This window comes from Balaenoptera physalus (assembly GCF_965194825.1).
Source record: "Balaenoptera physalus genome assembly, chromosome: 5".
NCBI classification, from domain to species: domain Eukaryota; kingdom Metazoa; phylum Chordata; class Mammalia; order Artiodactyla; family Balaenopteridae; genus Balaenoptera; species Balaenoptera physalus.
In genome coordinates, this window is record NC_138884.1 from 68497442 (window position 1) to 68513662 (window position 16221).

Genomic DNA, 16221 nt, shown 5'->3' on the forward strand with positions numbered 1-16221 from the left:
TTGATTGAAAGTGAATTAGATCATCAGTAGACATTGAAAGTACTGCTGTAGATTTTAAATTGGGTTGTTGCAAAAATAGTTCACTGACATGAGTACTGAATCTAGAGAATTGCTTAAGAAACCCATTGGAAAAATAATCTTTAAAAAAAATGTTCTGTCCTCAAGTGTCCTCATAACTTTTCATTAAATGGTCCTTTCTATTGACTAAATTATTGCCTATTGGCTTATTATTTCTAAGGTCAGCAACTAACATTTTGAAAAGCAAAAACCTGTGAATAAGAATGGAGTGTTTGGCTTCAATAATAGAATAAAGTTTTGCTAGTCAAAGGTTATCAAAATGTTTATTTAACCAGGAAAAAGTGATTTGTTCAACATGGGCAGTTGTCTGTTCGGTTTCATGAATCATTGTAAAGTATAAAATGAATCTTTAGGGGATTTATCATTCAGAGTAAAAGAACTGAGTTCTAAAATCATGGTTCTAGCAAAGGAAAAGTCTTCACCTCTCAACTGAATGTATCTGTCTGAAAAAGAATATCCTGAGAAATATTAGTAAATATGTAAGGAGGTTTTCTAAAGCTATTGAAAGTGCATATGTGTTGATATTTACCAAAGTAATTTATGGTCCTGGGCAAGTGCTTTAGTTTGTTTCAATTCTGAAGAGAAGATTTAAGTGTACAATATAAAAAAAGGTGAGCATATTACTCCCATTTCCCTATAAAAAACATTTCAAACATTTGTAATGTATGTAGACATTCTGTTCCAGTGGCAAACATCAGAAAACTTTTCTTTAGCATATTTTACTTATTCATTTACTTATCCATTAAGTAACTATTAATTGTCTAATATACAACAGTTACAGGCTTAATCCTTAAGTCTCATGACTTAATTTCAAATGCAGTGATCATGAATGTGTACAGATTATGTGAACAGAAGAAGGGACAGCTATTCCAAACTGCAACTGGTTAGAATCAGTTTTCCAAAGGAACAGGCTGAATTTCAGTAGGTGAGTAAAGATTACTTAGACTCAGAGAGGAGAAAGTGATATTCTAGAAATAAGAAACAGTAAATGCTAATAAAAGTAGCACAATGTACGTGGGGGGAACAGAAGTAATTTGGATCTTTGGAAACATAAAATACAAGGCACAGCATGACTAGATATGTGTCTGGGAAACAGTCAGAGGGCACTTCATGGCCACCCTTAAATATAAGGTAAAGTACCCCATAAGTGACAGAAAATCCTTGAATGTTTTTAAGCAAAGGAATAGTGTGGTTAAACTGCACTTGAGAAAGTACCTGGTGGCTCTTAAACTATGAATTTGAGTAGAGCAAGTAGAAAGCAGAAAGAATGCTAAAACAGAAAAATTTAAATAAGGTCCTGTTTTTTTGTGTGTGTTGGAAGAGTAGTGTTTTTGTGTGTGTGTTTCTTTTATCCTAAAACATTGGTTGTTAAACAATTACCAACACTTGACTGGCTGTATCCCACTAGTGATCAAAGACTATACCCTGTTATTCAAAAAATCTTCAGAAGTAAAAAGAGATAAGATACTGTGATATTAGTAAAAAAAAAATCTCTACAATGCCTCATAAAACCATGCACATGCAATACCAAATTAACTGAAATGTTGAAAACAGTAAAAAGCATGTGCCTCTTAGCTAAATTATAATACACATAAGTTAGAGGTTTAAAGGGTTTGCATATTATAATCTATAAAGCAATGGCTTTCTCTACAGAAATTACTGCATTCACCAAAGGCAGAAGTTATTCAGTCACACTTTTTTATCCAGGGACCTCTAGTCACCCCAGTCCTGCCATGTATATCTCAATATTTGAAGTAAGCTTCTATTTTTTCCCAGAGGTTCTTTTATATGACAAGCACTTTCAGAAATCTCTGCATAAAAAAGTGTCATCAAGGAGGAAAAAATCTCACAGGCACATAAAAATTATATTTTTAAATAAAAAATCCAAATGCTAAGTTAAATGCCACACAGTAATAAACATATTAAGTATGACAGTGTTTGATGAATATAGATGCAAAAATCCCCAACAAAATACTAGCAAACAGAATCCAACAACACATTAAAAGGATCATACACAATGATCAAGTGGGTTTTATCCCAGGAATGCAAGGATTCTTCAATATATGCAAATCAATCAATGTGATACACCATATTAACAAATTGAAGAATAAAAACCATATGATCATTTCAATAGATGCAGAAAAAGCTTTTGACAACTTCAACACTCATTTATGATAAAAACTCTCCAGAAAATGGACACAAAGGCAACCTACCTCAACATAATAAAGGCCATATATGACAAACCCACAGCAAACATCATTCTCAATGGTAAAAAACTGAAAGCATTTCCTCTAAGATCAGGAACAAGACAAGGGTGTCCACTCTCACCACTATTATTCAACATAGTATTGGAGGTCCTAGCCACAGCAATCAGAGAAGAAATAAAAGGAATACAAACTGGAAAAGAAGAGGTAAAACTGCCACTGTTTGCAGATGACATGATACTATACATAGATAATCCTAAAGATGCCACCAGAAAACTACTAGAGCTAATCAATGAATTTGGTAAAGTTGCAGGATACAAAATTAATGCACAGAAGTCTCTTGCATTCCTATACACTAACAAGAAAGACCAGAAAGAAATTAAGGAAATAATCCCATTCACCATTGCAACAAAAAGAATAAAATACCTAGGACTAAATGGACCTAAGGAGGTAAAAGACCTATACTCAGAAAACTATAAGACACTGATGAAAGAAATCAAAGATGACACAAACAGATGGAGAGATATACCATGTTCTTGGATTGGAAGAATCAATATTGTGAAAATGAATATACTATCCAAAGCAATCTACAGATTCAATGCAATCCTTATCAAATTACCAATGGCATTTTTTACAGAACTAGAACAAAAAATCTTAAAATTTGTATGGAGACACAAAAGACCCCGAATAGCCAAAGCAGTCTTGAGGGAAAAAAACGGAGCTGGACGAATCAGACTCCCTGACTTCAGACGATACTACAAAGCTACAGTAATCAAGACGATATGGTACTGGCACAAAAACAGAAATATAGATTAATGGAACAGGATAGAAAGACCAGAGATAAACCCACACACCTATAGTCAATTAATCTATGACAAAGTAGGCAAGGATATACAATGGAGAAAAGACAGTCTCTTCAATAAGTGGTGCTGGGAAAACTGGACAGCTACATGTAAAAGAATGAAATTACAACACTCCCTAACACCCTACACAAAAATAAACTCAAAATGGATTAAATACCTAAATGTAAGGCCAGACACTATCAAACTCTTAGAAGAAAACATAGGAAGAACACTCTTTGACATAAATCACAGCAAGATCTTTTTTGATACACCTCCTAGAGTAATGGAAATAAAAACAAAAATAAACAAATGGGACCTAATGAAACTTAAAAGCTTTTGCACAGCAAAGGAAACTATAAACAAGATGAAAAGACAACACTAAGAATGGGAGACAATATTTGCAAATGAATCAACAAAGGATTAATCTCCAAAATATATAAACAGCTCATGCAGCTCAATATTAAAAAAACAAACCCAATCAAAAATGGGCAGAAGACCTAAATAGACATTTCTCCAAGGAAGACATACAGATGGCTAAGAGGCACATGAAAAGCTGCTCAACATCACTAATTATTAGAGAAATGCAAATCAAAACTGCAGTGAGGTATCACGTCACACCAGTTAGAATGGGCATCATCAGAAAATCTACAAACAACAAATGCTGGAGAATGTGCGGAGAAAAGGGAACCCTCTTGCACTGTTGGTGGGAATGTAAATTGATACAGCCACTATGGAGAAGAGTATGGAGGGTCTTTAAAAAACTAAAAATAGAATTACCATATGACCCAGCAATCCCACTACTGGACACATACCCAGAGAAAACCATAATTCAAAAAGACACATGGTCACAAATCACCGAGCTGATCTCTCTGTGCTGTGTGGCTGCTTCCCACTAGCTATCCGTTTTACATTTGGTAGTGTATATATGTTAGTGCCACTCTTTCACTTGGTCTCAGCTTACCCTTCCTCCTCCCTGTGTCCTGAAGTCCATTCTCTACGTCTGTGTCTTTATTCCTGTCCTGCCCCTATACTCCAATAAAGATGTTAAAAAAAAAAAAAGACACATGCACCCCAATGTTCATTGCAGCACTATTTACAATAGCCAGGTCATGGAAGCAACCTAAATGCCCATAGACAGACGAATGGATAAAGAAGATGTGGTACCTATATACAATGGAATATTACTCAGCCATAAAAAGGAAAGAAATTAGGTCATTTGCAGAGTCGTGGATGGACCTAGAGACTGTCCATACAGACTGAAGTAAGTCAGAAAGAGAAAAACAGATATCGTATATTAACGCATATAAGTGGAATCTAGAAAAATGGTACAGATGAACTGGCTTGCAAGGCAGAAACAGACACAGATGTAGAGAACAAACGTATGGACACCAACGGGGGGAAAGTAGCAGGCGGGGTGGTGGTAGGATGAATTGGGAGATAGGGATTGACATATATACACTAATATGTATAAAATAGATAACTAATAAGAACCTGCTGTATAAAAAGATAAAATTAAATTAAATTAAAAAAATGTATGACAGTGTATAAAGCACCATGTTAAATATTTATATCAATATTTTACATATTATCTCATTGAATTCTCATGCAAGATCTGTTTTTTTTATTATCTTCAATTTCCGTATGTGAAAATTAGGACTTGGAATGGTGTTGTTGTGCTGGGGGCCTTACAGTTTAAAATTGGTTGAGTGATGCTTGGAATCTAAGTTTGAGATCCTGGACCTCTTTCTCTTGTCTGGTTGCCTAATCTGCCTTAACATTCTCTACAGTAAGTCTCTTTGGATAAAAATGAAAGAGGAAACCATGTGAAAATCTCACAAAGTGCAAGCCAGATTACTAATACAGAAAATGAATTTTAGAAGATAAAACCCAGAGCTCTCTTTAATAATAAAACGAGCACTGGTTTTAGAGTCACATATATCTTAATGAGATTTCCTGTTTCATCAGTCAGATGAGCTGGGTGAATATGGGAAAATTAGCCAGTCTGGGCCTCAATGCTGTCATCTGTAGCACAGTTATGAGAATTAAATATGAAATTGCCTATAAAGCCTCTAGTGCAGACCCAGGTAATAATGAGTGCTCATTAGCATGTTAATATAATTGCACTGCTGAAAGGTGAGCCAGAATAATAAGTGAAAGAATAGAAATATCAATATTTATTTCTTTCTCAAAAGCAACTTGCAACTGAGCCAACAATAATGTTTTCAGACATGGTGTTGACTTCAATAATAGTTCAGTAAGGAATTCTTTATATATATATATAAAACTTTGTTTTGTTTTCTGCTTAAATTATAAACTGAGGCTCAAGAAGGAAGAAAATAAGATGAGAAAAGGAGACAGAACTGACCAGCTCTACATCATTCTAAAAATATTATAATTTCCCTAGGAAATTATGACTAAAATGAAAATAATGCCACTAAGTTAAATTATGATCAATTATTATCAAATCTATAGAGTTTATGTGACTATTAAGGACATGCTTTTGAAAACTAGTATGGAAAGAAAGATTAAATGGGCCTGACATTTGCAAAGTGTTAGGTAAAGAACTATTCTTGCTTTCTGTTAACAAATACAAAATGAATTTATGGGAGTGAACCATAAAAAGTAGCAAATGATAAAAAGTAGTGTGGGACAAGATAGAAAGTGTTTATTATAACTTAGTATCTTCTTTACCTGTCCCCAGAATTGATCTCAAAAGTTTAACATTCTGATAAGTACTTTCACTCATATCTCACAGATGTTAATCGTTCTTGTTACAGGCGGTACCACTGTCACTTTCCCACAGACAACACTTCTTGGGTCATGTCAGTGTCTGCAAGCAACACCAGTATCAGTTGTTGGTTCTCTTTTCGCACTGAAGCAATGATCTGAGTGTGAAAGCAAAGCTACTGTTGATAATTGGCAAGGTATATTCAAGACTCAGAAACCTGCTTCCTGGATTAAAACATCCATCAATGTCTCAAACACTCTTCCCATCTGTCTCTCTTTAAAATAAAATTTTTTAAAAAATGAGTATCTGAGAACTATTTCATATCTTTGATATTTAGAAATGTACATAATACAAAGAAAAATATTCTAGTTTCTTTCCGCCTCCTTTTATTGTCACTGAAATTTGTAAATGATCAATATTGTGATCCTAACATTTATTCTCCATATAACTTTAATTTACTACTTAATATATGTGTTTCTATAGAAGATATAATAACAGGATTATTAAAATGATTGGAATTTCTTCTATGTATGCAAATCATAAAATGAACATAGTTTTATCAAATCCTTAAATAATATAGAGGAGAAATTCATAACTCTTCCTATCATAGTAAGCAATAACCACATACACGTAAACACAGAAATATACACAAAACCTCCTACATAAGAACATAGACGAAGGTTTTCAAAAGCGTCATAAGGCAAAAACTTTCTTTTTACAGAGGAATATATTTGAGTAATACTTATTTAAACAACCATTGCCATTCATATTACTGTGCTTACTGAATAGGTAAAATAGATTCAGTATTTTCACCTAGTTTTAATAGTAATAATATATATTATTTTTATTGAAATTTATCATGCACAAAGTATCTCTATAAATATCATCACTCATGACCCACACAATCTGGAAGTAGGAAGATGGAATCATCCTTCCTACTCTATAGATAACGAATCTAGGGTTTACACAGTCAGGTGGCTAATAGGTAGTAGTACTGAAATGATAAACTAGCACTTCTGATTCCCATTTTGCTGCTCATTTTCCTTTATCCAATAATCTGCTAAACTACAGTGATCTTTAAAAATACTTCTCAAGTTAAAATACTTGAAAGAATAAGAAAATTTAACATACCAAAATAAGAACTTGTCAGGCACTGAATGTGACACCTAGATCCATGGATAAGTGTAATAAAATTCAAGTTCTCAATAATTTCACGGTCTAATAGGTGAGACGTTATATTTAAAGAAATAATTACAACACAACATATTTAAGAAAATACAACTGTCTAGGACATGCCCCATAGTAGCAGGAGATGAGGATTGATGCATAGCCAGGACATGGAAAGCCTTGAATGCCAATCCAAGGTTTCCCCCCTTACAGATAATATAATACAAATGAAATGCAAGCAGGATAGTAATGAAATAAGACTTGCATTTTGAAAGTCTATATTAGCAGTAGTATAGAGAATAGATTGGAGGGACATGAAGAGAGAGTTCAGAGGTTATTTTAAAAATCTAGAAGAATGAGAGAAAAGAGAAACTAAATAAATAACAAGAAATGGGGATCCAATTTATATAATACAAAACCAATTAAATACTCAAAATAATGAATGACTCCCAGCACATTTATAGAGAAAATGGTAAATGGTAGTACCATTCAACAAAATACGTAATACATACATAATAAACCACAAATCTCATGGGAGAATATGAATGAAGTGTATTTTGTGACATCTGGTCACTCTGAGTTTGAAGGGCATAGGGACAGTGAACCACAAAACCCCAATGAAAGGCTGAACTAGGGAAAGAAGGACCACTGAGAGACTGGCTTTACCAGAAGTAACTAAATCTGAGAATCAAACAACTGGTTTCTAGGTTTTTAAATACATACATACATAAATACAGAAAAGGTAAGAATTTCAGCCAGATTCCTTGAGTGCCAAAACTATTAAGTTTCAAGTTAACAGTATTTTCAAATGGAAAACAGTGAGTGGCTTTTCCTTTACCATAATAAAATAATTTAAATCTGCAACATTTGATACTTAGAGAACACTATGGTAAAGTAGCCGTCTATCATTGTCACTAAGATATGCAGTAAAAAATTGAAAAAGTATGAGTCATTGGATCCTTCATGAAACCAATTAAGACAGATTAAATTTCTTCTTCATCCCCCTACTCCAGAATCCCCAAAATCCAATTTATCTTAGCTGAATCCTGTATCCAACTCTATGTGTACAATTGTATTTCTTTGTTGCCTAGACAAATAATATACAAAACATCTTGTAGTTAGCTTTTTAGAGGGTAAAATGTAATTTTCTCAAAGAAATGTGATTGCTTTCTGGGAGTTTAACTGGTTAAAATAAATTTTACTTAAAGGATACCATTAGCTATCTACTGTAGTGGGGATAAGCTATCTCTCTGGTAAAGTTAAAATACAAAGAAAAAGAACTTGAAATAGAATCAAAGCATGACCATATAAAACATACTATATGATATATAAAGAATAAGTTAAAAGGAGGGGAATGGCCTGTAAGGGACCTACATGGATGAAGCTTATCGTCCAATACATTATAAAGATAACTGATTAACTGTACAAATTGGAAACATCTCATTTTTACAATAAATATAGGCAATTGGAAAAAGGGACATGGTAATTGGCTTCAAGTCTACTGCCAAAATGACTAACATGATCATAAGTATGAATAATGTTCTCTATCTTACTAAGTTAAAATACATAGACACCCAAATATAAGATTTTGTTTCAAAGCTATGGTATATTTTAATTCACGTAGATGAAGAGGAAATAAAGAGCAAGGGCTCTAAACTCTAATTACCCAGGATGACTTGAATAAAATTCGTTGGACAAGTTTCTCATTAATTAATTTTAAAACTACTGAGACAAATTTTGAATTTTCCATGCAAAAACTTACCACTGGTTGTCAGAAAAAAGAAACAATATTCATGGGATTTTGTATAACAAAAATTTTGCGTACTGAAAAGAATTCAAAATTTTAAATAAACTCATATACACACATGCTCTTATTGGACTCCTAGCCCCACTACTTACTAGTTAGGAGTGATTAAAGTATCTTTCATTTCTCTGAGACTAATTTTCTCATCAGTTAAACAGGAATAATAATAACTGCCTTGAAGGGTTGTTATTGGATTGGAAATCACAAAGTGTAGTACAAAGCGAACTTCCTGGTACTTAATACACTCTCAAAAACAGACAGAAAATACAAGAATTTCACTTTAGAGTCTAGCTCTGTCATAGACATATCACTTCCCTTCAAATAGTTTATAAATGGCAAGTTGTGTAATCCCTCTAAAAATTTTTCCCTATAAATCCACATTACCAACTCAATCACATCCTTCAAGTCTTTGCTCAAAAATGACCTCATGGGCTTCCCTGGTGGCGCAGTGGTTGAGAATCTGCCTGCCAATGCAGGGGACACGGGTTCGAGCCCTGGTCTGGGAAGATCCCACATGCCGCGGAGCAACTGGGCCCGTGAGCCACAATTACTGAGCCTGCGCGTCTGGAACCTGTGCTCCGCAACAAGAGAGGCCGCGATGGTGAGAGGCCCGCGCACCGCGATGAAGAGTGGTCCCCACTTGCCGCAACTAGAGAAAGCCCTCGCACAGAAACGAAGACTCAACACAGTCATAAATAAATAAATAAATAAATAAATAAATAAAAGAACGTGAATTTCTAAAAAAAAAAAAAAAAAAAAAAATGACCTCATCAGTGCCTATCTTGATTTTTGAAACTTACCCATCCATTTCCACCCTTAGTATACATCATCCCTCTGAACTTGGTCTACTTTTTTTTCCATAACGTTTATCATCATTATGTATGTTTATACAATATTTTTTCTATTCATTATATTTATTACTTTCTATCAATACCTATTCATTATATTTATTAATTTCTATCTACAATTCCTTTCTAGACTATAGACTTCAAGTAATCAGATTTATTTTGCTGTTTTGTTTGTTCACTGACGTGTCCTAACATTTAGCATAGTGTCTGACACATGATGTATATTCCCAAATATTTGCCTTTGAATGAATATATTAATTAATTAGATAATCCTCACTTCTAAAGAAAACACAATTTGCTGTAAATATTGTCTAGAATAGGAAAATGAGTGACCCTATTCCAATGTTTATGAATAAGAAACACTAAAATACGAAATCTTCCAAAAGAAAAAAAAAAAGCATACGAATCTAATCTGAAATTGTTACCTATCCTCCAGTAGAATTAACAATAGCCACTTACACAACATTCCTAGGTAATGCCTAGAATTTTACCTAACTCACTGAATTGCTTTTTGAAAATTCTCTCTACATCCTTATATTTGGAGATACAATTTATGTGTCAATTTCTCTTATCCATGTAGTTGTTCAGAGTACTCTTTTGTTAAATAAAATATTGGAAGTATTTTCATGACAAGAACTGTGTGCTTGAGAGCAAAAGATACAATGTTATAAAAGGCTTTAGATATTCAAACGTAGACATTCATATTCGTCTATCTTTCCAACTCATCTGTGAGATGTAAGACCTGTACTCTCCTTGGATTCCACGAAATTTCTTTCTTTTTAGCACAGCGCTGTATCTCAAATATGAATCCCCTTCACTTTGAAAAGATGCCACACTGGGATGTGCCTTGCATTGACACAATGTAGGGGAAGAGGAACACTTAAAATTGTGAGAGGCATTTATATTTAGGACTCTTCATCAGCTATTGCATTTAGGATGGCCATACATCTCCTTATCCCGAACCCCTTCAAATTGGCTTAGTGTACATTTTTGGCCTGGGGGAAAGATTAGCTTCAGCTAAACCATAGATATATTTCTTAGAGAAACAAATGTTTCACAGAGTTCCCAGAACTGGCAGATTACGAATCTCTTTCTTCTCTGAAATCTGACAGAATTCAGGTTCAAAGAAATGAGAATACAAGGCACAGCTTGTTTTACTGAGAATAACATAGAAGTTGATCTATGTCTAGTTTATATATAACTATGAACACTGAAACCTGAAATAACCATTCAGACACTTCACTCTCTTGAATTCAATTAAACATAACAAGTGTATAAATAAATGTATTTTACACACAATAAAGCATGATTTATGTTAAAAATAAGCAGTGAATGCTTACTACACAAAAGGTACTCCTGCTGTTCCCAGATATAAAAAGTTGAATACGAAACAATCTTAGTACTTAAGAAGTTTACTATTTTTGATAAACCAAAGCAAAAATTAGGTTTATAGGGAGTACAAAAGTGGGACTGCTTAATTCTAACTGTAGGGCTGAATAAAAGCTTTAAAAAGGTTGCACTTGATGGGGCACTGAAGAAGTTTCATGATTTTGCTGAAAGAGGTAAAAGGATTCTAGCTAAAGTAAACAACATGAAAAAGACATATAAGCATGAAATTGCACAGATTACTAGAGGATTTCATAGGTGCCCGTTGTGACTGGAAATTTAGTGTCAGAAGGAGATCTATGGGCAAGAAAAAGTTGGTGAAAAAAGTGAGTGAATTGTTTAAAGCCATATATTTTTAGAATTGTAAATGACAAAGACATTAGATTTTACTGTTTGCCACAGAAACTTTGAAACCATTTGAATAGTGTCAATATTTAGAAAGTTAAGTTAGTTGTTTTAGACGGAAGTGTAATGACTAGAGACTGGAATAAGAAAATGTTAAGTGAATAACACGATTACATAAAGAACTACAGTATGGTAGTAATAGTGGCAATGATGTACTATTTTGCATTTTTGACACCCTTACTTATAATTTAGATCATTAAATTATAGCCTATGAACGATATTCTTTTAGTACATATACCTATGTCTCTGAAGTCACCCTGAAAATACTACATTTTTTATTTCAGGAAACTAGAGGTATAATTTGGTTAATTACCCATGTGAGACAATGACATTAATCTAGTGCTAAAAACAGTAAAGTGCCCAGACAGGAGTAGGTAAAGCTGTATGTGAATGGAGTATGAAGAGAGCTTTTCAGCTAGAATGACAGCAATTCTTAAGGACAGATTACAAATTTCCTATATGAAGTCAGACTATTAAAACTGGAATTTATTTTAAAATAACATTACAACAGAATTTTAAAATGTGAAATCCTTGGGAGTAAATATAAAAATTTAAAAAAATAAACTGCAGTCTCTAAGGCCAAATAGAAAACTTTGTTCAGAGAAATTAAAGAAATCCTTTAAACACCTGAAAAAGACATAAATAATTGTGAGAAAAAAACAGTATTTATGATTAGGTCTCAATAGTGTAAAATATCAATTCTCTGATATTGGTCTTTAGTCAGTATATTCCCAATTTAATATAATCAAAACATCAGAATATATTTATTTGGGGCACTAAACAACCTAACTCTAAAATTTAAGAACAGGAAAGTTTCCTGTAAGAAGAAAAAATGTTAGAATTGAGCCTACCACATTTCTAGACTTACTATAGTGTTATAGTGAGTTAGACAATGTAGTAAGCAGAATAATGGCCCCCTAAAGATTTTCATGCTCTAACTCCCAGGAACTGTGAATATGTTACTTTTTATGGTAGAACAGATTTTTTCAGTTATGATTAAGGTTAAAAACCTTAAGATAGGATGATTATCCTGAATTATCTGTGTGGGCCCAGTTTAATCACAAATCCTTAAAAATGGTAGAGAAAGGCAAACGAGTTAATGAGAGAAATGTGACGGTAGATGTGGAGACAGAAGAGATTCAAAGTCTGAGAGAGATGATCCAACATTGCTGGCTTTGCTGTTGGAGGCAAGGAATGCAGGTAACATTCCTTGTAAGCCTAGAAGGGCTCTCAATCCTACAACCACAAGAAACTGAATTCTGCCAACAAGCTAAATAAGAGAACAAAAATCCCAGAAAGAAAGGCAGTCCTGCCAACACTTTGGTTTTATACCAGTGAGACCAGTATCCAACTTGTGACCCACAGAACTGTAAGATAATAAAGTTGCATTGTTTTAACCCACTAAGTTTATGGTAATTTGTAACAATAGCAACAAACGGAAATAGTCTCATACATATATCAACACTTCATCTATGTAAGAGATGACTTTAAAAATCAATAAGGAAATAACAATCTTTTCAGTATATGAACTAGGATAAATGTGTAACCATTTGGAAAAATAATATTTAATATTTAGAAAAATAATTATTTAAACTTCTAAATATGTAAAGCAAAGCAGCAAAAATCTTAGAAGATAATCTAGGAGAATATCTTCATGATATATTGATATTTATCAAAAGACACCATTAAAAGTGTAGAAAGGCAAAGTTGAGAGTGGGAGAATATATTTGCAATTTATAGTATTATATAATACATATACAGAACTCCTATAAATCTCCAAGGAAAGTCAGACCACTTTGAAAATTTGGTAAGAAACTTGAACTTTACTGAAAATAGAGTCAATTGGTCAGTAAACAGATGGAATAGTAATTGACTTCATTAGTAACCAGGAAAAGTCAAATTAAACTCAAAGCTCCTCTGCAAAATGGGAAGAGGGGGAAAAAGGGGGGTGTTAGAGAGGAGGAGGGAAAGAAAGAGGAAGAGAAAGAAAAGAAGAAGAAGAGTGGACTTCTGGTTTCTAATTCTGCCTGGAAAAAGCTTAGAAGTCATCCTAATAACAAATAAAAAGCTGAATAGAATAAAATATAACTTTTCTTGAATCTGTAAGAAAAGGGAAGACACAAGCCAAACTGCAACCCCCAAGATTGCAGAGACACACAGTTGAATACAGGGAGTCACGACTTACCAGAGCAATGACTCATGAGTGGAAACTGCCATCAGGACCAGTGCCTTGGGAGGAAAAACTGAACTGTAAATGACTAATTGCTTGAGGTTTTTGTGGATCATTCTGGGAGTTAGAAACTCCAGGAAGTCCCAGTCAAGTGTGTGGGAGGTCACACACTTTTGTGTTTTACCTCCAAGAACTTAACCAGATTCTCACAGTAAATAATGCAGGAAAATACTTCCATGCTTCAAGCAGGAGGAGAAGAGGAACCATTTTGAAATACAGCAGAAAACTCTGTTCTTCTTAACAAGTCTAGGCCTCAGGTGAAACTAACCAGATCCTAACCTGGGGGATTATCAGAGCCTACTTGACCTGGAGAAGGGGAATACTGGATCCCAGCTGACTCTAGCCTTCCATGTGGAGAAGGGGAATATCCAAGTCCAGCCCACTCTAGGCAGAATAACGGCCCCCTAAAGAAGGGGAAGCTCTGAGAAGCTCTTGTGAAGTTTACAGCCCAGAGGAACAGGTTCCTAAAAGACTGAGCCCTAATCATAGGACTATAGGATGATTCCCCTTCCCCCACTCCTCACAACCACATTACTAAAGCCTAATTATAACAGTTCCTTTTATCATGTACAGCTGTCAAGAAAAAATTACAAGGCATAACAAAAGGCCAAAAACACAATTAGAAAATACAGAGCAAACATTAGGATCAGCTGTGGGAGGGGTGTTGGAATTATCAGGCTGGAATTTAAAACAACTATGATTAAATATGCTAAGGACTCTAATGGATAAAGTAGACAACATGCAAGAACAGATGGGCAATGTAAGCAGAGAGAGAGAAATTCTGAGAAAGAAAGAACCAAAAAGAGATGCTAGAGATTAAAACAACACCAACTGTAAGAGAAATAAAGCAGGCCTTTGATGCGCTTATTAGTAGATAGGACACAGCTGAGGAAAAGAAATCTCTGAGCTACAGGATATATATCAGTAGAAACTTCGAAAACCAAAAAGTAAAGAGGAAGAAGACTAAAGAAAACAAAACATAATATTTGAGGACTTTGGGACAGCTACAAAAAGTCTAACATAAAATTAATGGGAAAAGAAAGAAAGAAAGAAAGAAAGGAAGGAAGGAAGGAAGGAAGAAAGAAAGAAAGAGGGAAAGGAAGAAAGAGAAAGAGAGAAAGAAGGAAGGAAGAAAGGAAGAGGGAGGGAGGAAGGGAGAAATGAAAGCAGCTCCTTTGCCCCTTTTCTGTTTGCCCATTTCTGTTCCCCTCTAAACTTGAAAGAACCTAATTAATCTGTTGACTCTTTTCCTAGATAAAAAGAATGAAGAATTAAGTAGTTAAAGGATGACTAGCTCTCTGCCCCCAAAAGCCCCCTTATCAATACTGCAGGCAGATCACACTAGCATGAAAACTTCTGAAGAGAGAGTCAGCCAGCCTGCACGCAATGGAGAACAATGCAGAACTCAACCTCCTGCCTCAAAGATTCACTGAGATTCTTCCACCATTTTTCCCTTTAAAAACTGTCATGCCTTAGCAGAATCTTTGGAGCTGGCCTCAGGACACGAGTCAACCTTCTTTTCATATTGCTGGTTTTTCTGATTAAAGCACCTTTCCTTTCTGTTGACACTTGCATCTCTAATTAATGGCTTTTGGGTAGCGAGCAGCCAAACCTGAGTTTGGTGAAAAAAAGAAAGAAAAGAAAGGAGAGAAAGAAAAGAAAAATATTCTCATGGATTATCCCTCACTTCCTCTAGATCTTTGCTGAAGTTTTACTTTCTCAGTGAACAACCTATTTAAAATTATAAAGTACCATTCTGCTGAAACTTCACATTCCTTCCTCCCTTTCTTTGTATTTCTCTATATTTGCTATGATCATTTGGTCAATACACGTCACACTTATTAATGCAGTTGTTTATTTATTTGCTTGTTTTTATCATCTATGTAAAAATGTTAGCTACATGAGAGCCAGAAATTTTTAGTAAATCAGAAAATAAATAATTGAATGAACATTTGTGATACATCAATTTCTCATGACTTCAAAGGATTTTTCCTATGATGAACATAGATTTGATGATCATTATAATTTATTTGCAAGTTCTACAAGTTTTGTGTGGCAATATTTTTTTAAAGAAGTATTTTTACAAAGGAATCAACACCTTATTTTATTTATTAGAATGTGAATTTAATCATGTGCCTTCTGAATCTAGGCTTGCATTAGAAAGTAAAGTTTTATTGTAAAAAAGCCCCTGGTCCTTTGAAAAAATATATATATATTTAGTATGTCATAATTGTGTTACTGCTCCACAGAAATACAGCATCTTGGGGTTTACCAGAGTAAGGATTCCAATAGGCTGGTCTTCACCCAGAGAAGTCTACATGTGAACACAATGGGAATGGTATGTAGGTAAAGAAAAATTGTTAGTAATTTTATAGATAGAAGGAAGCTTGGCAGATTTTGCCTGCTGAGGGAAACTTTGACAGCTTGACATATTTTAATTGGCTGTCTACTCCGGGTATTGAAGTGAGCAAAAGCAAATAAAAGAATAAGAGGAAATTGGGAATAAGAGACAAAGATATTCTAAGAAAT

General features: G+C 34.1%; 1 long non-coding RNA gene across 1 annotated transcript in view; it reads left to right on the plus strand.

Annotated features, from left to right (window-relative positions):
• The window catches only part of LOC309661924, a 267176-nt gene that overhangs the window by 19799 nt on the left and 231156 nt on the right, over nt 1-16221 (plus strand). The window lies entirely within an intron of this gene.